The following is a 24,537-nucleotide window of genomic DNA, read 5'->3' as shown; positions in this document are numbered from 1 at the left end:
GCTTTACTGCACATGCGCCTCCCGCCGGCCAGCTGATTTTTGGGATGTGCAGGGATGGGGCACTTGCGGCAAACATGCATGCATGCAGGAGGGGATCACACAGGCATGCGTGGGGGCGGGGCTCACATGCACATGCACTGGGGGCAGGGGTAGCACGGGGGCAGCGCACCCCCCATGGCCCGTTTTTGGGCCCAGGAGGCTCCCAGGAGACTCCATGTGGCCCATTTTGGATGCCAGCTACGTGGAAGGCCCATGTGGAGCCTGGAGACTGCAAAAAATAGGCCTTCCAGTAATCCAGAAATGAGCTCATTTCGAGCCTCCGGAGCCCAGGGGAGGCCATTTTTTGCCCTCCAGGAGGCTTCAGGGAAGCCTCTGGAGCCTAGGGAGGGCAAAAAACGGGCCTCCCAGAAGTTCCAGAATACTGTTATCATGTCACCCCTAATTCTTCTTTTCTTTAGACTTGCCAGCCCCAAAACCTGCAGTTGTTCTTCATATGGTTCCAACTGTTATGGCCAATGATAGTTCAGGTGATCAAAAAAAGCATTTGAACTTGGGAATCGTTTTATTCCCCACTTTAGGAATTACCTTGTTTTATTTATACGTCTTACAGAGATACAAAGGTACTAAGTCTTGTTTTCATTTATGATGCTCTTTGGAAATGGTTAGATTACAGAATTGCCCTAGATAACTTCCCAATGGCTGCCTTATAACTTACATATTTTCTGCCTTTTCTATATGTTGCTTTTAATGTAATTCCAAAGCTCCTATGGAAGGATTTACATCTGAAATGTGTAGTCAATTGATTGATTGCTTGATTAACTATATACTATCAAATCATTTTTGACCCCTTTGACATAGATAGATTTTCTCCATGATGATCTGTTCCTGACTTGCTCTTTCAAATCTCTCAACAGTGCACTCATCTGAAGGTGCAGATGAAGAAACTTTCCACTCATAGTTCCTGCTATTGAGCCAAGTTTCACCCAGTGGTGAAATCCTCCAAGGTTTGCTGTGCACGCATGCAGTGTGCGCCAAATGCATGCTGTGCGTGCATTTGCAGTGCACACCAAACGCACACTTCGTGCGGGAAAGGAAGGCTTAAGAAGGTAAGTAAAACAGCGAGGAGGGACCAGCTGTGCCGTGCAATTTAGATTCGCTAGAAAGCAGGATTTCCTGCTTTCTAGCGAATGTAAATCATGCGGCACAGCTGATCATCGGAAATACTGGTTCAGACAAACCGGTAGCATTTTTTTACTACCAGTTCGCCCGAACTAGTAGCTTTTATTACTACCGGTATGCCAGAACCGGTGCGAACCGGTAGCATTTCCGCCCTGGTTTCACCTAATCCGTATCTTATATTTGGTTTTTCTTGCTTAACTGTACAACCTTAGTTTTTGTTGAATTTCATTTTGACAGGAAGGGCCCAGGATTCAAGTCTGTTGAGATCCACCTGGAACTCATGATGGATACTGGCCTGCTGTTTTGATCCTTGCATTCTGATTACGTGCTCACACAAATGTTCAAAAAACTGATTCTGAGATGCCGAGAGGAATTTGCAGATTGTCAGTAGCCCTGAAGCTGGTGGAAAAGCAATCTATTGTATAACTCATAGGGATGAAAAAGAAGTGGGAAAAGCTTGTAACACAGTAAAATCCCTCAGGGCTATGAGAGGGTGGAAGACAATTAATTGCCTGAACCAGAGAGCAATACATTTTATTGATGATAGTCCTTGTAATTTCACAGCCAAGATTTAGTTTTCACTTGGCAACTTGCATATGCCAAATGTGTTTATTCTCGGGGAGGAAAAAATGTTGCTTTCACACTTTCAGGAATGTAGTTCCACCCTGTAATGGGAGTGAAGCTGCAAATATTGCTTACTTAATAAAAGATAATGGGTAAAGTTAATTACAGTTGCATGCCTGCTTTTTTCTTCTTGTCCAGATCCCAATTCACTTTCGTGAGCTGCTGCAAAACCTGTTCAACGTGCTTTCTTTTGCCTTTATCCTAATCTTTCTTGAGGTGGATCACTTTTGCTGGGATCATATGGAAAACATACAGATGTGTGTTTTTACTTTTTTTCAAACTTTCTTGAAGTTAGGAAGTAGACTCTTGAATGCCCCAAAATAAGGGGTGGGGTGGGAATCTAAAAATTTCCTACAGGACTCGACAAAAGTTGAATAAAGCCATCTTTGTCACCACAGCTCCTACCTAAGGACTAAAGAGGAAGCACAATTGGTAATGTTTGATCATAGCTGAGTTCCCGCAGTGGAAATGTCATGAAGGATAATTATAAGATAGAATTATTAAGGAAAACTTCAGCTAGCTTCTCCCTTCAATTCTCAAAATTCTCATCAATGCTCATCCTGGGGGGGTCGCCAGATGGGAAAATCTCTGTTAACCTCTTTCTGCTGTTCAATCACACCCTTCAGAGCAGCTGCTCAATGTTAAATATTTTATTATTTATTTATTTATTTTATTTATTTATTTTGTCAAATGTATTTTATGACAGATACAAGTGTAAATGACATGTAAAGGATATGAATAAAAAGGGAACATTAGGACAGGGATGGTAAGCACACTGGTGCGCTTATGCACACCACTTAAAGACCTCTTAGGAATGGGGTGAGGTCTACAGTAGACTTCGGAGGTTAAAGGTTAAAGTTTTGTGGATTTGGGGAAGAAACCACAGAGAGGTAGTGTATTCCAGGCTTTGACCACTCTGTTACTGAAGTCGTATTTTCTGCAGTCTAGTTTGGATCGGTTTACCATGAGTTTGTATCTATTGTGTGCTCTTGTATTGTATTATATACTATGCTTAGGTTGGACCAAAGACAGCGAAGTTCTAAGTTGTCTAAGCCCAAAATTTTGAGTCTGGTGGCATAAGGTATTCTGTTGCAAGCAGAGGAGTGGAGGACTCTTCTTGTGAAATATCTCTGGACTCGTTCTACTATATTAACGCCCGATATGCAGTGTGGGTTCCAGACAGATGAGCTGTATTTAAGAATTGGTCTGGCAAAAGTTTTGTATGCCCTAGTTTACAGTTCAATATTACCGGAGAAGAAGCTACGCAAGATTAGGTTAACAACTCTTAATGTTTTTTTAGCAATGCTGTTACAGTGAGCTCTTGCACTTAGATCATTTGAGATGAGTACTCCAAGGTCTTTGACAGAGTGAGGGTCATCTGTTAGGTCGTATCCGTCCAGCTTGTATTTTGTGTTCTGATTTTTTTTGCCAATGTGTAAGACAGAGCATTTGTTGGTTGAGATTTGGAGTTGCCAATTGTTTGACCATTCTGACACATAGTCAAGGTCTTTTTGTAGAGTAGCAGCATTGTCAGTGATGTTGAATAGTTTTACATCATCCGCAAAGAGAACGCAGTTGCTTATAATATGATCGGAAAGGTCATTTATAGAAAGTATAAAGAGTGTGGGTCTTAAAATGTTGCCTTGGGGGACACTGCTGTTAACAGGTGCAGGGTTAGATAAGGTGTTCCTTATTTTGACTACTTGCTGCCTGTTTGAAAGGAATGCAGCTATCCACTTATGCAGGAATCCGGAAATACCATAAGATTTTAGTTTTAGAAGTAGCTTGTCATGTACCACTGAATCGAAGGCTTTACAGAAATCTATATAAATTGTATCTATTGATTTACCCTGGCTGAGTTTTGAAGTCCATATGTTTTTGCAGTGTAATAGTTGCAGATTTCAGGACATTTTTTTTTCTAAAGCCAAATTGCTTGTTAGAGAGTAGGTTGTTAGACTCTAAGTAGAGGGTAATGGGTTGGTTTATGATTGTTCCATGACAAATAATTCCCTCAACACTGTCAGACTATTTACTGAATCTGCACTACTATTAATCGTTTCATAGTTCCCATCACCAATCTCTTTCCACTTAGGACTGTATGACTATAACTTGTTGCTGGCAATCCTTATGATTTATATTGATATATTGATCATCAATTGTGTTGTAAATGTTGTACCTTGATGAACGTATCTTTTCTTTTATGTACACTGAGAGCATATGCACCAAGACAAATTCCTTGTGTTTTCCAATCACACTTGGCCAATAAAAATTCTATTCTATTCTATTCTATTCTTTGCAGGTGACACAACATAATGAGATTGGTTTGTACTTATTAACTAGGCTGGGATCACCCTTTTTGAAGATAGGGATGACCGTGGCTAGTGACCATAATTTAGGTAAGGATATGGTTCTGAAAGATATTTCATAGATTATGCTAAGTGGTTCTGCTATGGTAGTTGAGAGCTTCTTTAGGAAGTAGGCACATAATCCATCAGGGCCAATCGATAGAGATGGTTTTAAATTGCGTAGTGTCTTTTCAGTGGCATCTTCTGTAAAATCGACATGTTGTAGATCGTTGTGATTAGTTGCGGTACGATTGGGAAATGAGGGGCATGAGCCATTGCTGTTTACAAAGACTGAACTGAAGAATGTGTTGAAGAGGTTGGCCTTAACGGTTTCATCATTACAGTCTTTCCCGTTTGGTCCTTTTAGTGGTGGGATGGATATGCTGACATAAGCGGACAGCAGTAAGAATGCTCTATGCATAAAAATGGAAAGACTCTTTAATTCCCACAATGGATGACTGGCTGCAAAAGCGGGTGGAATTAGCTTTAATTAAAGAAATGAAGAGAAATACTTTTGCTTCTACTTGAAACCACTTCTGGACTTTGTGCTTGAGGTGGGGAAAAAAGTGAAATTTTGATTTTGAGTTTTGCTGATTGGATAGGTTTGTTGTTATAGAAATGGCTAGTATGTAAAAGTTAAAAGTTGATGTGTGTTATTTCCATTTTCTATCGTGCTAAAGAGTCGGAAATCAATGCTTTTCTTTCTTTTTCTTTCTTTCCTTCTTTATGCTACACTTTTTCCTCTTCTCTTTTCCTTCCTACTTTCCCATTATTTTAGTTTTTCTTTGTATTTTATATTTCAATAAACTAATACAGTTCATTCCTTCAGTGGAGCTGTTCAAGTGTACAAATGCTCTTATATTGGATAGGAGCTTAATAATGCTTTTGCCTGGACCAAGATCCAAACAACTTCAAAACCAAAGACAGGAAGAAGGCAATGGCAACCCAGTTCCATTTTGTTACCAAGAATGCCCCCAAGATATGGCTATTCCTGAAAAGATTTTGAATGCTGTTATGACATGTCCCATCTGTGTAGGAGTTGGTGGTTCTTTCAGTCAGTGTGTCCATGGACAGTAAATTGTTGACATTGAATTAGGTAGTTAGGGGGTTTTTTTCTCCACTTCTTCTTATCATTTTTTTATAATTTACTATTGTAGTGTTGGTACCTGCTCAGATCTTTTGGGGAACTGAAGGGCATATGAATAGTAGAAATTAACAATAAACCAAACAAACATTTAAAATTACACAGAAATGTTCATGAAGTTACCAGAATCTCTTATTCAGGCTATGTGGCTTTGCCTCAAAACCTTTTTCCTGCTAACTATTTTTGCGGAAGTCCTGACCACTCTGGAATAAGAGAGAGCAGAAAGGTCAACTCAATCATTTCAGCAATTCAGCCACTCACCATAAATCACTTCATTATCCACTCCTTCTGAAAATATTAGTCCCTAGCATATTAAAGATAAACCAATTCCAAGACTCATCAGATTTGCAGACAAAACCAAGCTGGCAGGAATAGCCAACACTCCGGAAGATATCCCAAAGGTGTATGACTAAACCTGGATGACTAAGAATCTCCATAGCAATAATGGGTTTCAAACCCCGTCGCTACCAGTCGCTACCAGTTCGCTTGTGCGCACTCATGCATACACCCATCTGCACAGAGACATTCAGGCAGGTTGGCAGAACCTCCCTCCACCACAGCTACTGGTTTGCCTGATCTGCAGTGAACCAGTAGCAACCCACCACTGCTCCATAGGCACTCCAGAAAATAGGCTCAAGTTACCAAAAGACCTCAATAGAATGGAACACTGGGCCCTAGCTAACAAAATGAAATCCAATGGTAGGAAATATAAGGTTCTACATTTGGGCAAGAAAAAACAAATGCACAGGTATAGAATAAGTTGTACCTGGCTCAATAGTAGTAAGTGTGAGAATGATTTTGGAGTCTTAGTGGGCAATCACTTAAATATGAGCCAGCAGTGTGATGCAGCTTCCAAAAAAGCCAACGGAGTCCTAGGCTACATTAACAGAGGTATTGAATCAAGTTCATGTGAAGTGTCAGTACCATTTTGTAATGCCTTTGTAAGACCACACTTGGAATATTGTATTCAGTTTTGGTCGTCACAATATAAAAAAGATGTCAAGAGAAGAGCAACAAAGACTAAAGGCTAAAACAAATTAAGAATGGCTGCAGTGTTCTAATATCTAAGGGGTTGCTACAAAGAAGAGGGAATCAACCTATTCTCCAAAGAACCCGAGGGCAGGACAAGAAGCAATGGGTGGAATGGGTAATCAAGGAGAGAAGCAACTTAGAACTAAGGAGAAATTTCCTGACAGTTAGAACAATTAAACAATGGAACAACTTGCCTCTAGAAGTTGCGAATGCTCCAACACTGGAAGTTTTTAAGAAGAGATTGGATAACCATTTGTCTGAAATGGTATAGAGTTGGACAAAAAAACTCCAAGGTCCTTTCCAACTCTGTTAATCTGTTAAATATCCAAGTTCAAGGATTAATGAAAAGTATGTACGGTCCAGATGCTGAGACCCTAAGAAGATGAGAAAGTTGATTAGGAAACTAGACTAGAAACCAAATCCATTAGAAAAGATGGATGGGACAGAGAAGGGAAGACGAAGATGGAACAAACCTCTGAGAAGGTGTAATGTTCCTGTTGTACTTTTCAAAACAACCCACAGTCTGGTGAAAACTGCCCTTCTTAGAACTAACAACACTTCTTCAACACCATTTGACATCTAATTCAGAAACTGGATTGGCCAAAGAGCTGACATATTTGTGAAAGAAAGCAAGATTAGGTTATTTAGGAACCTATATTAAAAACAAAACAAAACAAAATTTGGGAACAATTTTCTAGTCTCAGAGACACATTTAAATACCCTTTGATTTCAGTGCAAGAGAGTTAATTATTTTCCAAAATCATCCCAGGGATCATTCATTCTAGATGTTAAAGGTATGATAACCATCCCACGCACCCTAGCCTGGAGGTGAAATTGATCTCAAGATAGTGTCTATTTCAGTTACGCAGTGGTAGGCCATTCCATGGCTCCCTTCAAGAAACAACAGCCACCTTATTTGCCAAGTAAGTGCAGCGGAGAAAGAACCTCGCTAATAAACAAAATAGAAAGGCCCACAAATGCATAAAGTGCTTGTTAATTGGCTTAATGGGAGATATCCAATTAGTTGTAAAAATTTAAATTTGCGTTTGAAAAATGTTGGTTGACTCATCCAGTTATGGTATATGTGAACAACTACTACTTCTTTCCACTTAAGCGGTTTCTAGGAATTGTCTAGGAAGGGCAAGAAGATGCAGATTACTTTACTGGCAACTTGAAGTAGAAAGAAGGTGGACATTAATCATTTGATCTCTGAATGGCTGGGAAGCAGGAGTTCAGAAATATCTCCGGAATAACCACCTTGATCCTATATTTTCTTTTCTTCTCCAGATGTTTGAAAATCTGACCTAGCATGGCACGAAAAGGTGGGGCAGACTGTGGGAGCCCTGCAGGATGATTGAGGTAGAAGAATACCTGAGATGAGAACTTCAAATGTTCATCAAGCACAGAACATGCCTGGGCACCTTCACCATTTCATTAAAGCCTTTGGTATTTTTCCAAAGGGAGAAATTACAAGATCAAGCGAAACGGAAATTTGAACCACTTGGCTGCTGATCCAATGACAAATAAGCAAAGCATGTGCCATTATCTTATTGTCTCAGGGATGAAATGGCACAAGTCTTTCTTTGAGTACGCATTGGTCAGGTCAGGTCAGTTCACAGCCATCGCTTTCACACCTATGCTAAGTGTCTTCTTTTGTGGTAATCCTTCCTCAAACAGATTGATTGAGGAGAGATCAGATGTTTTTAATCCTGGGATTTTCAGCTTCCTTCCTTCCAAAAAAACCAAACCCCTACTTTCCATCTGTTTTGGTTACCATACAGTGAAAGCAATCATAAAAAAACATATGATAATGCTAGGTGGGCCAAAATGGGTAACATATGATAATGCTAGGTAGGCCAAAATGGATGAATTGGGCCACTTTGAACTTTACAAAATCTAAGCTTATTCAAGTGAGTCGAAAACGTATAATAGGAATTCATGTATGCATTAAAGCAGGTTTTGCTCAGAGTGGAGCAGCATATAAGCACATTTGAGAGAAGGAGGGAGGGAGATAGGGTGATTGGGAAAGCAGATTTAAGAAAACAGGAATCTAACTTCTGCAAATATGAAGCCATACTTCAATATGGCGTCAGGCTCAAAAGATCAGCAATATTTCCTTTATTCATTGAGTACATTTCCTAGAGTATGTCAGTCCTTCAAGGTAGATGAAACTAGGAGTCCAATGTCATGTACATCAGAACTACATTTATTGTAAGGTAGTTGCAACAGAATTTTGAAATTCTAATGAAATGTCCCCCTCCCTCCCTTTATCTTCACAAGAATAGGGAGTTTACTCATGTTACATTCCTGGCCTAGACTCAATCCTCTTTTATCTGACCATTTTTTTAGTAGCATCTCTTCTTCCCATCCTTTAAAGCCACTCTGTCTGCCCTCTAAACAAAGTAAACACATGGGACATATTGGAACACATTTTTGGGAGGAAACCCCTGAGGTTGGTGCCTAACTAGCTAATTAACTTACTCTGACTGATGAAACTGCTTGGGTGAGCAGTGAAACATCTCAAGCTAACAAGACATAATAAGTCCCAATTGCCATGACTCAACCTCCAGACAACTTTATCTGGATGACTTGAGAATTTTTCATTGACAATCAGATGAGATCTTTCTCTGCATGAGACAGAGACTGTTTCTGGAATTTTTTTTCATACTCCAACTTTCCACTAACGGTGGTTATAGCTATAATTAAAACATAAGCTATAATTTATTTTAATTAAATATAACTAAAACCTAATGCATCCGCTAAAATACCGCAGATTTAAAACAAAGATGGAATCAGCCGTCAAATCAAAATGTTCTGAAGCAGACAAGCTAGTTTCAAAGGCTACCTTTAAATAAAGATCATTTTTGCCTTCCAGTGGGAACAATAACAGAGGTAAAGCAATCTGGTGGTTTAAATTGCCTGATCTCAAATTATGAAGAACAACTTTTTCTTATTTGGACACCCTCCAGATCCATGGTCTTAATTCCACAATGTCCTTCCTGTCAATGACTACTTCAGCTTCAACCACAACAATACACGAGCACACAATAGAGTCAAACTTAAAGTGAACCGCTCCAATCTCGATTGCAGAAAATATGACTTCAGTAACAGAGTTGTTAATGCCTGGAATGCACTACCAGACTCTGTGGTCTCTTCCCATAATCCCCAAAGCTTCAACCAAAAACTGTCTACTGTTGACCTCACCCTATTCCTAAGACGTCTGTAAGGGATGTGCATAAGAGCACCAGCGTGCCTACCGTCCCTGTCCTAATGTTCCCTTTAGTTGTATTCATTTATGTATTCAATTCATGCTTATACTTATATTTATTATTTAATACATATTTGACTAAATAAATAAATAAACAAATAAACAAATAAACAAATAAACAAATTCTTAGAATTTTCATCAATGACCATGGTCGCTGGGGAATTCTGGGAACATGGGAAAGAAGCTTTTGTAGATCATAACTTGTGATTGTTCTCAGAAAGAGGCTATGTAGAAAATGACCAGGCTGACCCCAAGGGAAGAACTCGCTGTACTTTTGAAATCTATCCCGGCTCCTCATTTCTTGCCCTGCTAGATGAGAGTCAATGAAAATGTGTCAAGTCACGTACCTGTAATTCAGAAGCAGTTGGAATTTCTAAATAGATTCAAAGACAGCTTACATACAGCTTGTTACAGTAATCCCCCAAAAATGCATAACTAATTATGACAAGTTCTTTCACGGCCAAATCTGTTGTCTGAAAGATTGCAAATGGTGTGTAGCTGACTGCATCAACATCAGTCATCTTTGTTCAGGGTTGATCCTGGGTATAGATCAAAGCAGCAGACTTTTGATTCATCAAAATACATGCTCATTTAATACAGATTAGACCACAGGTGTCAAAGATGATTTCATAAATCAATAGCGGTGTCCCCCAAGGCAGTGTTCTAGGACCAACACTCTTCATAAAGGGCTGCATCGGAGTTGGGTTTGACCTTGGGGGGCCAGGGTGGGTGTGGCCAGCTCGATGTCACTCGTGTCAGGGGTGCCTGTGGTGGCCCGAGCACTGTGCCAATGAAAATGGGATCCTGAGCTCCGTTTTCAGCTGCGATGGCCTCCTGTAACCAAACAGAGCTCCATTTTTGCTGGCAGAGGCACTGTGGACTGGTCCATTGCTGTTTCCAGGGTGGCCCCACGGGACAGGTCTAAGCACCCCATGGGCCAGAGCTGGCTCCCGGGCTATGAGTTTAACCCTCCTGGCTGAGATCTTTAGTGGCTACAAGCAGCTCTCCTCTACTTTTTGAAACTGACCATAAAGACCTCCAGTAAAGTATTTTGTATACTTTAGCTTGTGATTGTTGGTCATAATACCCGGTATTTACTCTGGGAAGTCTGGGCGGGGAAGGGGGAGGAGGTGGGAAAGGGGGGGGGGGAATGATACATGGATTGATTATTAATGTACAGTAATTTTTGAAGATATGAAATTAAAATTTAAAATGATATTGGGGATGCTCGACTGCCATTTCAGAAAGAAAAGGAAAGAGGAGTAGAAGGAGGGAAGAAAGTAGGTAGGAAAGAGTAGAGAAGGAGGAGGGGAATAAGAAGGTTAGATAGGGTGGAAGAAGGGAGGAGTGGAGAAGGAGGAGAGGAAGTAGTAAAGTGAAGGAGATGAAGGATGGGAAAGTAGTAGAGGGTAGAGAGGGAGGTTGTGAAGAAAGGAAGTGGCAATCGGGCAGGCCTGAATTAGTAATAAATAAAAATTAATGATTAATGATGGATAAAAAAAAAAGACCTCCAGATTGTTTTCACTTGGGACATTAAATATCACTTTTAAAAATACAGCTTAAATTTCAACAGAAAGATGTGTTTGGACGTGTGCCTGTGTGGTCTGTGTATTCCTCTAAATTAAAGATTTGGCTTAAATGGAATTTTAATGTTAAATTTTATTAATTTTTAAATGGGGTTTTTAGTTTATGGTAAATTTTAATTTTCAGGCTAATTTAAATAAGTTTTTTAAATTGCTTTTTAACCTGTATATTGTATTGTTGGTTTTATCTTGCCTGTACACCGCCCTGAGTCCTTCGGGAGAAGGGCGGTATAAAAATCAAATAAATAATAATAATAATAATAAATAATAATAATAATAAAGAGAATAATAATAATACTCCTTTACTTACAGTGTAACAATCATGCGGGGGGGAGGAGATCTCATATCTATGAAGGCGTCAGCTAATCTTCTAATTTCCTGGCTTCGCAGAACTTCAGTCAAGTTAAGGTAACTTGAATTCTCATATGGCTCCCAAAAGTCTTTTTAAAATTATATATTCTGCTCTATGGCATCCAACATATGTGTGGTGAAGTAAGAGAACTCGACTTGCTCCCCGGTCCAGTTTGTGATGGCAGTAGTTCATTTTCCACAAGATTATGGGAAACGCTGGAGTCTATAAGGAGGATGTGTTACTGGATCTCTTAAGGTAAGGTAAAGGTTCCCCTCGCACATCTGTGCTAGTCATTCCTGAGTTTAGGGGGCCATGCTCATCTCCGTTTCAAAGCCGAAGAGCCAGCACTGTCCAAAGACGTCTCCATGGTTATGTGGCTGGCATGACTCAACCCCAAAGGTGCATGGAATGCTGTTACCTTCCCACCAAAGGTGGTTCCTATTTTTTCTACTTGCATTTTTTACATGCTTTAGAACTGCTAGGTTGGCAGAAGGTGAGACAAGTAACAGGAGCTCACCCCGTTACATGGCAAAACCAGGGATTCGAACTGCTGAACTACCGACCTTTCAATCGACAAGCTCAGCGTCTTAGCCCGTTGAGCCACCACATCCCTCACTGGATCTCTTACAAGTTGCTTAACCAGTGACATCAAGGAACCAAAGCTTATTATGGGATCCTGAAACAACCCATATAAACATAGACCTTTAAAATTTTAAACTTTAACGTGTCTTTAATGTTCTTCTCAACAGCCAGAGAGTTTCAGGAATACTTGGATCAGTTCTGTAGCTGATCATTCTCACAATATGATTCATCATTTCCTTCTTCCTCCTTTCTGCTTCTCCTTCCCTCTCTTTATACCGTAAGATTTATCAACTCTGGGCAATGTACCAGAACAAATTGGAAACAATATGTCGGTAATTAAAACAATATAATCCGCAAGAATTTTGACCATCTCTCCCTAATCTTCCTGGGTTCTGAAGTTCCCATTGAAACAAAACAGTTTAAAGAGCCTTCCTGAATGAAAAATGGAGGGAAGATAATCGTATAGCAATAGCACTTAGATTTCTGTACAGTTTCACAGTGCTTTGCAGCCCTCTCTAAGCGGTTTACAGAGTCAGCACATTGCCTCCAACAATCTGGGTCCTCATTTTAGCAACCTCGGAAGAATGGACGGCTGAGTCAACCTTGAGCCGATCAAGATCAAACTCCTGGCAATGGGAAGAGTTAGCCTTCAGTACTGCATTCTAACCACTGCACCACCACAGCTCTAATCGTATGCATATTGCATAATGTGAGGGCCGTTACCAAGAGGGCCTATCCTTTCAACTAGAGTTCATGATCTTGTGTGAAGAAGGAGAATACATAGCAGGCAGAGGTGGGTTTCAGTAGGTTCTGACCAGTTCTGGAGAACAGGTAGTGGAAATTTTGAGTACTTCGGAGAACTGGTAGTAAAAATTCTGACTGGCCCCGCCCGCATCTATTCTGTGCCTCCCAAGTCCCAGCTGATCAGAAGGAAATGGAGATTTTACAGTACTCTTCCATGCCCACCAAGCCACACCACACCCACTAAGCCACACCCACAGAAACGATAGTAAAAATTTTTGAAACCCATCACTGATATCAGGCCTTCCTTCAGTGTTAGTATCAGAATAGGGGGGGGGCACTCACAATTGGTGAGTATATCCTGATCAGTGGTGGGATTCAAATAATTTAACAACCGGTTCACCTAGGAACAGGTTGGCTGTCGTGAGAGGCATGGCCTATCCCCATCTTCCAGCTCTGCCTCACATGAGGGACGATCCTCCGGGATGGCCAAGCTCACCCTGGGCAAACCAGGTGTTAAATTACCCCACTCCCTGCTATCAAAGTGGATCCTGGATGCTGCGCCATGCTGCAATGGAGAAATGGGGCAACAGAATGGTTGGCACAAGGGAAGGAAGAGAAGAGGGAGAAGAAAGAGGGAAAGCAACTTTCTGCTTCCCTCTCTCTGGCCGCTCCATTAGCCGTTTCTCCATTGCAGCGCAGTGCCCAGGATTCACTTTGATAGTGCGGAGTGGGGATGGAATTTAACAACCGGTTCACCTGAACTGGTGCAAACCGGCTGAATCCCACCACTAATTCTGATGCTACAAGGCAGAAGGTATTGGAAGTGATAGCCAACACCTTGACTCGAGTCTAGAAGCCTACTGGCAACCAAAGTCAGTTCTCAAGGTGTAAATTCTGCAACTACAGATCTTCCCAGCAAATTTGTTTTGTCATTCTCTGGGGTATCCCTTAATGCTCCCTCATTTCCATGCTTCTTAGTTCCAGCATTGGCCTAATTTCAAGGCTGTTGCAAGATGCTCTGGGGTTACATCCTCAGTAGCTATTTTTAGTGTGCAGATATTTAAACATGCCACAACTGATGTAGCCTGTTCCAGCAGTATGAACCTGGTGATAAGAGGATGTCTGGATGGAACCCCCAGGCGCCTTTAGATGAAATATCAGCTTCAGGTCTGACTTAGTCATGTCCAGGTTTCGTTCAACAACCAGCTTATACCTGTTTCTTATTTCCTTTCCATTTATCATTGCCATCCTGATAAGAGATAGTAAAAAAGATGTGATTTGTGTGCTTCAGTTGAGACCAGTACATTTTCAGAAACCTTAATATTCTCCTTCTACCTAAGGAGATGCAGACCTTCAAAAGCCCATTTCATTTTATATATTATATAGCGCAGTTTTCATCATATAGCGCAGTTTTTCATTTCATGTTTTTTCTTTAAGGACTCCATCCCAGACACCCACACACACACACAAAAAAAATCCGTAGAAGATTTTTTTTAATTTAATTTTGTCATAACAGTATACATAAACATTGTCGTAAGTAAAAACCTATCATGAAATATATATATATATATATATATATATATATATATATATATATGTATGTATGTATGTATGTATATATATATATATATATATATATATATATATATATATATATATGTATGTATGTATGTATATATATATATATGTGTGTGTGTGTGTGTGTGTGTGTGTGTGTGTGTGTGTAGATCTTTGGTTATTCGGGTTTTCTCCCGCGTAAAATTGGAAGTGTCTTGGCGACATCCAATGGATTCCAGAGAAATAAGATTACCAAACTAATCCAAAAAGAACCCCCTACTAAAATCCAAGACAGAGAACAAGAAAACGGCACAGCCCTCCTCCCATATATAAAAGGCACCACAGACAGAATCAGCAAGATCCTCCACAAACACAACATCAAGACAACATTCTGCACAAACCAAAAAATATCCACCATCTTAAGAAACCCCAAAGACAAAATTGAGTTAGAAAATCAAGGAGTATATGAAATCCCATGCACCGCCTGCCCCACCACATACATCGGACAAACCAACAGAAGAATAAGTGCACGCATTGAAGAACACAAGAACTCAGTCAAAAAAGAGGAACCAACTTCTTCCCTGGTCCAACACCTTAAAGTCACAGGAAACTATCGCCAAAACTGAACACTTTAACAACAGAATAATCAGAGAAGCCATCGAGATAGAAAAACGCCCACACAGCATGAACAAACGAGATGATACCTCCCGCCTACCAGCCATTTGGAAACCTGCCCTTATTGACAAACGTGTCCCTAACAAGAGGAATGACACCAGACCCACACTCACGAGGTCCACACAGGATGTCACCACCACACATCCACCCAGAAAGCAGACCCAAACCCACACTGATCATGAAGCACGACCAAGGACCAGAAGCCAGACCGCAGCTGCAACATTAACCATTTCAAACCCCTCCAATCCATACATGCAGCAGACTGACACCCACTATGAAGATGTAGCACGACCACGAACACGAAGCCAAACAACAGCTATGCAGCTCACCAGCTCAAATCCCCCTGCAGCTCAGACTAATCTGAGCACAACCAAGCCCCCACCCAAAGAGGACACACCCCCAGCCAATCAGAGCACCAAAAAAAAAAAAACCCCATCCAATCAGAGCACAGCCAAGCTCCCACCCAATCAGTTCAAACCCCCACTAGCAGTTAAAAAGGAAGAAACAGCTGCGATCACACATTGCTCCCAGAAGCACGAAGCTGAAGCCTGAAGATGATGAATGAGACTTCGTCGAAACGTCGCCAAGACACTTCCAATTTTACACGGGAGAAAACCCGAACAACCAAAGACCTATATACAAACACCCGTGAAAACCTCAGAAAACAAATATATATATTTGTTTTCTTCATGTAGCACGACCACAAAGCCAAACAACAGCTATGCAGCTCACCAGCTCAAATCCCCCTGCAACACAGACTAAACTGAGCACAAACAAGCCCCCACCAACACAGGACACACCCCCAGCCAATCAGAGCACAAACCCCCCCCCATCCAATCAGAGCACAGCCAAGCTCCCACCCAATCAGTTCAAATCCCCACTAGCAGTTAAAAGGAAGAAACAGCTGCGATCACACATTGCTCCCAGAAGCACGAAGCTGAAGCCTGAAGATGACGAATGAGACTTCATCGAAACGTCGCCAAGACACTTCCAATTTTACACGGAGAAAACCCGAACAACCAAAGACCTATATATATATATATATATATATATATATATATATATATATATATATATATATATATATATATATATATATATATATATATATATATATATATATATATATTTGTTTTCTGTATGTATGTAAAGAATATGCATTAGCTATATTAATTTGATATAATAAAGGGAACAATAGGACAGGAACAGTAGGCACTTTTGTGCTCTTATGCACGCCCCTTATTTGCCAGACCTGATCAGAGGCAAGCATAGGATGTAATGTTTAGAAAGGAAATGTGAATCACCCAGCCCAAATTAGTATCAGCCAAGTGCCTGATCTTCGGACTTTTCGCCGTGAGCTGAAAACGCATTTATTTATCCAAGCGGGACTGGATTAAAAGTTTTACTTAATTTTAACTGGGGTTAGTTGTTAATTTTTAGGTAATGGGGTTTTATCATTTTAATTGTAATTTTAAATTTTAGCCTATTTAAATAAGTTTTTTAATTAGTTTTTATTGTGTATGATTTCTGTATTTTTATCTGGCTGTAAACCGCCCTGAGTCCTTCGGGAGATAGGGCGGTATAAAAATTTGATTAAATAAATAAATAAAATAAATTAGTAAAACTTGATATGTAGGCACTCCAAAAATGTCTTTCAGCTTTGTTAAAGCCCAGTACAAAGACTGTACTGCAATGAGCTCAGAACATTGTTGGGTTGCTACCGGTTCGCCCCGGATAGTGCGAACCCATAGGGGTGGTGGCGAGAGGCTCCACCTACCCACCCAAATGTCTCTGCACATGTGCAGAAGTGTTTCATGCGCACGCAAACGCTCGTGCATCCACGAGCGAACCAGTAGCGATGGAATGGGAAACCCACTACTGGCTCAGAGGCTATATTGCTGTTCTCCAGCATAGACCATGGAAAGACAGTAGCCTCTCTGCAAAAATCCTGGTACTTTTTAAGTATGCTGGGATTCCTTATAGCTTATTATGCCATTCACTGCAGCCCTTCATCACAATTAATTTCGTAAGAAGGTTGCACGTGAACACATCTGCAGAAGGATATGGTACTAGGACAAAAATGATCAAGTGTCTTCACATCAAATATTTCATCCTGTTTATTGTTAGTCCTGTTCACTTCATGAAAGGCTTGTTGTTTACCCAACACTCACGTCCAGATTTTATATTTTAATTTCTAACCAAATTACCCTGCATTTTCTCTGCATCTTTCAATAGCACTTAGACTTATATACCATTTCACAGTGCTTTACAATCCTCTCTAAGTGGTTTATCAACCATCTCAACTCTCTGGGCCCTCATTTTACTGACCTTGGAAGGATGGCAGATTGAATCAACCCTGAGGAGATGAAAATCCAGCTGCTGGCAGCCAGCAGTTAGCAGAATTAGCCTGCTATACTGCATCCTTAACCACTGCACCACCATAGGGTCTTAATTTACCCTTAATTGTTCCTTTAATAGCATTTTTGAAACAATTATTTTTTTTATGCATGTCATATGTTTCTCTCATTTTCATCTTTACACTAACCCAGGGATCTGCAAACTTGCTTCTTTTAAGACTTGTGGACTTCAACTCCCAGAGTTGCTCAGCCAGCAAAGCTGGCTGAGGAACTCTGGAAGTTGAAGTCCACAAGTCTTAAAGGAGCCAAGTTTGCAGACCCCTGCACTAACCATTTCCATTAATATATTGTTTTCTCATCTGTAGCCTTCTTTTTTTCATTCTGCCAAGCAGCCTTTTCATCCTTCTCATTATTCCTTTAATTTGTTCCAAACAGCTTACATGAACCCTTTCCGTATCCTCATATTCCATTCATGTTGGTGGGAGATTTATCTATCTTTTACAGATAATCCTCATTTAATGATCACAATTGGGACCGGGAAGCAAAGCAACTACTAAGTGAAACCTCTACTGCCCTGCCAGTCTTACTGCAGCTTCCCTTTGCTTTACAGACCTGCAAAAGCCATAAATGTGGGGATTGGTCATAATATTACCTTTTCATCTCCATCATAACAGCAAACGATCATCAGATAAGGCAGTCGCTAAATGAGGAATATTTGTTATCCTTATGGAATCATACAGCTGGAAGGGACCTTTGAGCATGATAGGACAGCTCCAGCTCTTATGATGAAGTCTATGTTTGATCAGCCTCTAGTGATTCCTGGTTTGGTATCTCCTGAAGCTGACACTCCTTCAGGGTCAGAATCTGAATCCTGAGCCATGACACATTTAACTCTGTTTGCTTTCTAAATCAAATCCTTCCTTCGTCATTATTGTCACCTAATCGGCTCATAGAGGCTCATTGAGGACCTGTATACTGCAATAGTCAAAAAGAGGGCTGTGAAAATATCTACAGACCCCTCACATCCTAGACATAAATTGTTTCAACTCCTACCCTTAAAAAGATGCTGTAGGGCACTGCATACCAGAACAATTAGACACAAGGACAGTTTTTTTTTTCCCCGAATGCCATCACTCTGCCTAACAACTAATTCCCATAACACTGTCAAATAATTTACTAAGACTGTATTACTATTATTCTTCTCTTCCTTCCTATCTCCTTTTCTACTTATGACTCTAACTTTGTTGCTGTATCTTTCAATTTATATTGTTTTTACTTGTTTCCTAGTATGATTTGCTAGGACTCTCACTAAGTGTTGTATCTTTTTATTCTTGATGAATGTATTTTATTTTCCTTATGTACACTGAGAGCATATGCACCAAAGACAAATTCCTTGTGTGTCCAATCACACTTGGCTGATAAAGAAATCTATTCTATTCTATTCTATTCTATTCTATTCTATTCTATTCTATTCTATTCATAGACATTGGTCTCTGTTTCCTATCATGAATTTGCAGGATTGAGGTTAACATTTTTTAGTGAGAAACAGAAGGCATAAACTAGATTACTGGGTTTTGCAATATCCATGTAACATGCTTCATTCCTTGACAATGGTAATGTAAGTACTAATAATTTTGACATATTTTGACTAGTATACCACAAGCACAACCAAAATCCAGTTGTACCACATACATAGTCATGCTAGCACAAGATTAGACAGGACCTCTAATCTTGAAGCTACCTTGAAAGTCAACATATTAGAAAATATGCACCTTATTGAGATTTAGCTTCTATAAAAGATGAGTATGGTGATAAATTTTAGTCTGGGTAAGCAGCAGTGGTGGTATTCACTTACCTTTGCTACCGATTGCAAATGTGAGCATGCACATCTCCTCCACGCATGCACAGAGCCTTCTGCGCATGCGCAGAGGGTAAAAACGGGACGTGATGACATCCAGGCAGGATCGTGTGATCCGGATAGAACCAGCTAAATTTCAGCACTGGTAAGCAGGGATTCACACTGTTATTTATTATCATGAACACTTCTCACCTGAATGCTAAAGGTTGTACACTCTACTAAAAAATGTTAGCCTTAGGCTGAATTTTGACCTCTTTACTCAAGTCACAGTCATATATAACTCCAATTAAAATAAAGTCTTTGGAAGTCTTGAATTAGCTGTCCTAATTTTTCAGCATAACCCTGCTCTGTGAGTAAGTGGGGGGAACAGAGAGAGCTGGTATAGTAATAAATTTCAAAATCAACAGGAGACTAATAGGAGACAGTTTTGTAGATAAGCTATTTAAAAGTTCATTTTAGCCAAATTACCAATAATATTAATGATATAAATATAGGGTCATGCGCAAACAGATGCCCATAGAAATTGAAGTAAACAAATAAATATAACTAAACTAGTTCATTAAGTCACCCAGAGTCATTTCAACAGTGAGAGCGGTGACATATAAATTTAATTAATAGATAAATTTTAACTTAGTATATTGTGAATTACTCTTTCCCAATCCTTTTCGTCATAGGATTGTAATATTCAGAATTTGCAGAGCATATTCTAGCATCACTTCTTGAAATACAGGTAAAAGGGGGAAAAATAGATTAAACTGAGATGTCTGACTAGAACTCCAAGAGGAGTTAAAATCTTCATAGTCACCTTCTGTCTTATATGAGTTTCTTTTTATTTATTTATTTATACTTTAACATATATAAGTATTTAGTAAACAGTCTGGGTCATTTTACATATACATAATAATAGTAATAATAATATTCTTTACTTGTATATAATAGTATTCTTATTAACTATACACTTAAAGAACAACTATTCAAGAGAATGAACATGTAGAATCATAAATTAGTCCCTTGAGAGATTTTAGATATCTAATTATGGTTAGACTGGCTGGGGAAATGGATTTTTGAGATTCCTGCCAGCAGTTTTGAAAGTTGCAACTGACCCCAGTTCATTGCTGAAACAACATCTTTGGACACAATGCAACTAGTAATGTGCATCAGGAGCTATCCAGGGTCCTGATAATGAATCAGATTAGAGCTGAAAGGGAACTTGGAGGTCTTCTAGTCCAACCCCCTGCTCAAGCAGGAGAATTTATACCATTTCAGACAAGTGGCTGTCCTGTCTTTTCTTAAAAGCCTTCAGTGATGAAGCACCTACAACTTCTGAAGGCAAGCTGTTCCATTGGTTAATTGTTCTCATTGTTAGGAAGTTTCTACTTAATTCCAAGTTGCTTCTTTCCTTAATTAGTTTCCATCCATTGTTTCTTGTCTTGCCTTCTGGTGCTTTGGAAAATATGTTCACCCCCTCTTTGTGGCGGCCCCTCCTATACTGCAATACTGCTATCATGTCACTTCTATTTTTCTCTAGACTAGCCATACCCAGTTCCTGCCTGTTCTTAATATGTTTTTGTCTCCAGGCCTTTAGTCATCTTGGTTGTTCTATTTTGCACCTTTTCCAAACTCTCAACATCTTTTTTGTAACGTGATGACCAAAATTGGTTGCAGTATTTCAGGTTTGGCCTTACCAAGGTTTATAAAGTGATACTAATACTTCATGTGGTTCTGATTCTATATCTCTGTTTATACAATTAAGGATTGTATTAGCTTTTTTGGCTGCTCCCATCAAGCTGGCTCATCTTCAAGTGATCAACCACTAGGACTCCAAGGTCCCTCTCACAGTTACTATTTTTGAGCCAGGTTGCGCCTACTCTGTACTTATACCTTTGATGCTCTACCACAGGGGTCTCCAACCTTGGGAACGTTAAGACTTGTGGACTTCAACTCCCAGAGCTGGCTGAGGAACTCTGGGATTGAAGTCCACAAGTCTTAAAGTTCCCAAGGTTGGAGACCCCTGCTCTACAAAGTCTGCCAAGATTATGCCAGTGACTTACTTTGACCTGAACTGACCAGTGTTGCTATTATTGTGACCTGACTTGTCATCTTTTAAATTAATTCAGACAACCTGTCTCTGGTCTGACTTTATCCATGATGCTATTTGACTTGAGTGCTGGATTTAGCTCATCTCCTATTTTGCAAGCCCCTGGCCTTGATATCTTAAAATAGTTTGCATAAGAGAAGTCATATGATTTCCAAAGAAATCCACCCGTGTTGTTTTACAGTAACAACTTATGGAAAAGAACCAGTCCTCACTGAAATAGCTTATTTTGAGAGGTTCTGAATTTTGTTACGTCTAAATCCTATTTAAGCAACGATCAGCTTGATTTTTCTTTTCCTAAGCAAGCTTAAGTGGCGTACTTAAATAATCTGAGGGCCAAATTCATCCAAACCCAAACCAAAATAACACAATCATGTCTTTGTTCAGCTGGGCCCTAACGTAAAGTACTGACATGATCAGGGAGATCATCAGCAATTGCATATTCATTGCTAAGCCAGTAATAACTATGCAAGTCCAGTTAAACAGCAGCATGAACATGTAGTCAGCAGGCCTTCCATCAAAAGCACCTGTTTCCAGACGTGGTGAATACCAGTGGTGGTAATCAACCAGTTCGCACCACTTTGGCCAAACCGGTTGCTAAATTGCTGTCTGGCCCCTTCCTGACCCACCCCGCCCTTTCCAGAAATCCCCACACACCCTGTTTTGGCTCTCAGGTAAGTACAGGGAGGTCTACTAGGCCCAAAACAGGGCACAGGGAGTGCGGTGTAGCCCCCCCATCCCATTTTTGCTCCCAGGAGGCTGCAGGGAGGCCTACTAGGCCCAAAATGGGGTGCGGGGGTACGGTACCCCCCCCCGGCAGCCCGTTTTTGCTCCCAGGAGGGTGTAGGAGGCTGAATGTTTCCTGTTACACCCCCTGGCCATGCCCACCATGGCTATTCCCGCCCAGTCAGTCATTAGGGCAGAGAACCCTAATGACTGGCTAACACCAGGGCCTCTGGTGGCTCAGACTGCTAAGACAGTCTGTTATTAACACAGCTGCTTGCAATTACTGCAGGTTCAAGTCCCACCAGGCCCAAAGTTGACTCAGCCTTCCATCCTTTATAAAGTAGGTAAAATGAGGACCCAGATTGTTGAGGCAATAAGTTGACTTTGTATATAATATACAAATGGATGAAGACTATTGCTTAACATAGTGTAAGCTGCCCTGAGTCTTCAGAGAAGGGCAGGATATAAATGCAAATTTAAAAAAAAAACGGTTGTTAAATTATTTGAAGCCCACCACTGGTGAATACTGATGCGAAAAATAGAGATTCACCAGATATAGAAAGCCTGTCCCTGGGCCAACAGGGAAATAAAATGTGGCAGTTATTGGCCTCCAGATCTGGAAGCGTTGATGAAGGTGTCGGGCCACAGGAAGAGGTAAACAGGGAAGATCAGGCCTAGCTTGCCGAAGAGGGGCACCACCATGGAAACTGCAAATCAGTAGCAGGTAATAAGCAGGATGCTCCGGAACCAGTCTCCAAGGTCCGACATCTTCACCACTGCACCGCTTTTGACTGGGAAGCCTGGACACTGGGCTTTGCGCTCCTCGTTCCCGCCAATGTTTCTTTCTTTTATTTGTCCAATAAAAGAATATTAGATAAATACAGAAAGTGTTGAATCACAGCCCAAAATGCGTAAAGCCACCAGATTCTCTATCTCCTACTATCATTCCTACATCTGGGCCACTAAAATCTAGCAGTTGAGTTAACTTTTTTTGGGGTCTACATCAGTGGTGGGATTCAAAAATTTTTTTACTATTGGTTCTGTGGGTGTAGCTTGTTGAGTGTGGCATGGTGTGGCTTGGCTTGGTGGGCATGGCTTGGTGGACGTAGCAGGGGAAGGATACTGTAAAATCTCCATTCCCTCCCCACTCCAGGGGAAGGTTACTGCAAAATCCCCATTTCCTCCCAATCAGCTGGGACTCGGGAGGCAGAGAATAGATGGGGGCGGGGCCAGTCAGAGGTGGTATTTACTGGTTCTCCGAACTACTCAAAATTTCTGCTACCGATTCTCCAGAACTAGTCAGAACCTGCTGAATACCACCTCTGGTCTATATGTCTATAAGAGGTGTTGTTATTATTTATTTAGTGTATGATGGGGAAACGACTGTTCTGTCCCCCCACCTCAGTCCGGAGGGGCACATGAAATGACTCAATTAGCCGACAATTTAGTCCACGGCAGCTATCAATTCTGGCAGCAAACCAGCGAGCGTCTGCCAAGGTTTTCTTTTATTTTCCTGGATGCTGGCATGTCAGAAACTCGTTACCGGAGCAAACCAGGAAGTCAGGAACAAAACAGCAATCCAAGCCAAATGCTCAGTCAAATAGTTCAGCTCAAGTTTTCTCCAGTCAGTTTGATTTGTCCGTCACGAAGTAGTAGAGCAGCCCCTCCTGCTTTTATACCCTGTGGGGTGTGGCTCCGTGACTCAGCACTTTCTAGGCCTGCTCCACCCCTTCTTCTGCTGTTCCCACCTCTCTTGTCTACGAAATGTGGGATCTAAGCAGGACTGATTGTCCACAGCTGGATCTGGGAGCATTGCCTGGGTGGGGGGAGATACAGGAGTCAGAGGCCTCATTACTTCCTCCACCTGGCCTGCCTTTGGCTCCTGGAGCTGAGCCAGAGAGGCCAGCCCTGGGGAGGGGAGCCCTGACAGCTCTTCCCCCTCACTCTCTGAGTCACTCTCTGGCAGGGGGTCAGGCCCGGGGATGGGGGGGGCTGGAGCCACAACAACGACAAAGGCAAGTAACCATATATGCACAATCCACATAATTATATACAAAACATCTTTGGGGGTGTAGCAGTGGCCTACCCTGTGGAACGAGCTTCCCCCCAGGCTTCGACAACTACCTGACCTCGGGACTTTTAGCCGCGAACTTAAAACTTATTTATTCTGTTTGGCTGGAATGGCTTGATTTTAAATTCTAAATTTTAAATTTTAATTGTGGGTTTTAAATTCTGTAATTTTTATGGGGTGTAAGGTTATTTTAAATTTTCTGGCTAATTTGAATCAGTTTTTTAAGGGTTGTTTTAATTATGGTGTATGTTTCTGTTTGTATTTTATTTGCCTGTTCACCGCCCTGAGTCCTTCGGGAGAAGGGCGGTATACAAATTAAAACATTATTATTTATTATTATTATTA

General features: G+C 40.8%; 1 long non-coding RNA gene across 4 annotated transcripts in view; it reads left to right on the top strand.

Annotated features, from left to right (window-relative positions):
* Nucleotides 1-929: 929 nt before the first annotated feature.
* The window catches only part of LOC131194138 (uncharacterized), a 58,981-nt gene continuing 35,373 nt past the window's right edge, over nucleotides 930-24,537 (top strand). For 2 of the 4 annotated variants that reach the window (XR_009154110.1, XR_009154107.1), the window contains exons 1-3: nucleotides 930-1,106; nucleotides 7,612-7,931; nucleotides 11,488-11,583. This is a non-coding gene — a long non-coding RNA (uncharacterized LOC131194138). Of the gene's footprint in view, nucleotides 1,107-4,100; nucleotides 4,200-7,611; nucleotides 7,932-11,487; nucleotides 11,584-24,537 lie in introns of those variants that run through there. The other 2 variants (XR_009154109.1, XR_009154108.1) reach the window with 2 other exon arrangements.

This window comes from Ahaetulla prasina, chromosome 3 (assembly GCF_028640845.1).
Source record: "Ahaetulla prasina isolate Xishuangbanna chromosome 3, ASM2864084v1, whole genome shotgun sequence".
NCBI lineage: Eukaryota > Metazoa > Chordata > Lepidosauria > Squamata > Colubridae > Ahaetulla > Ahaetulla prasina.
The sequence above is the reverse complement of the archived record's forward strand: the minus strand, read 5'-3'. Positions and strand labels throughout refer to the sequence as shown.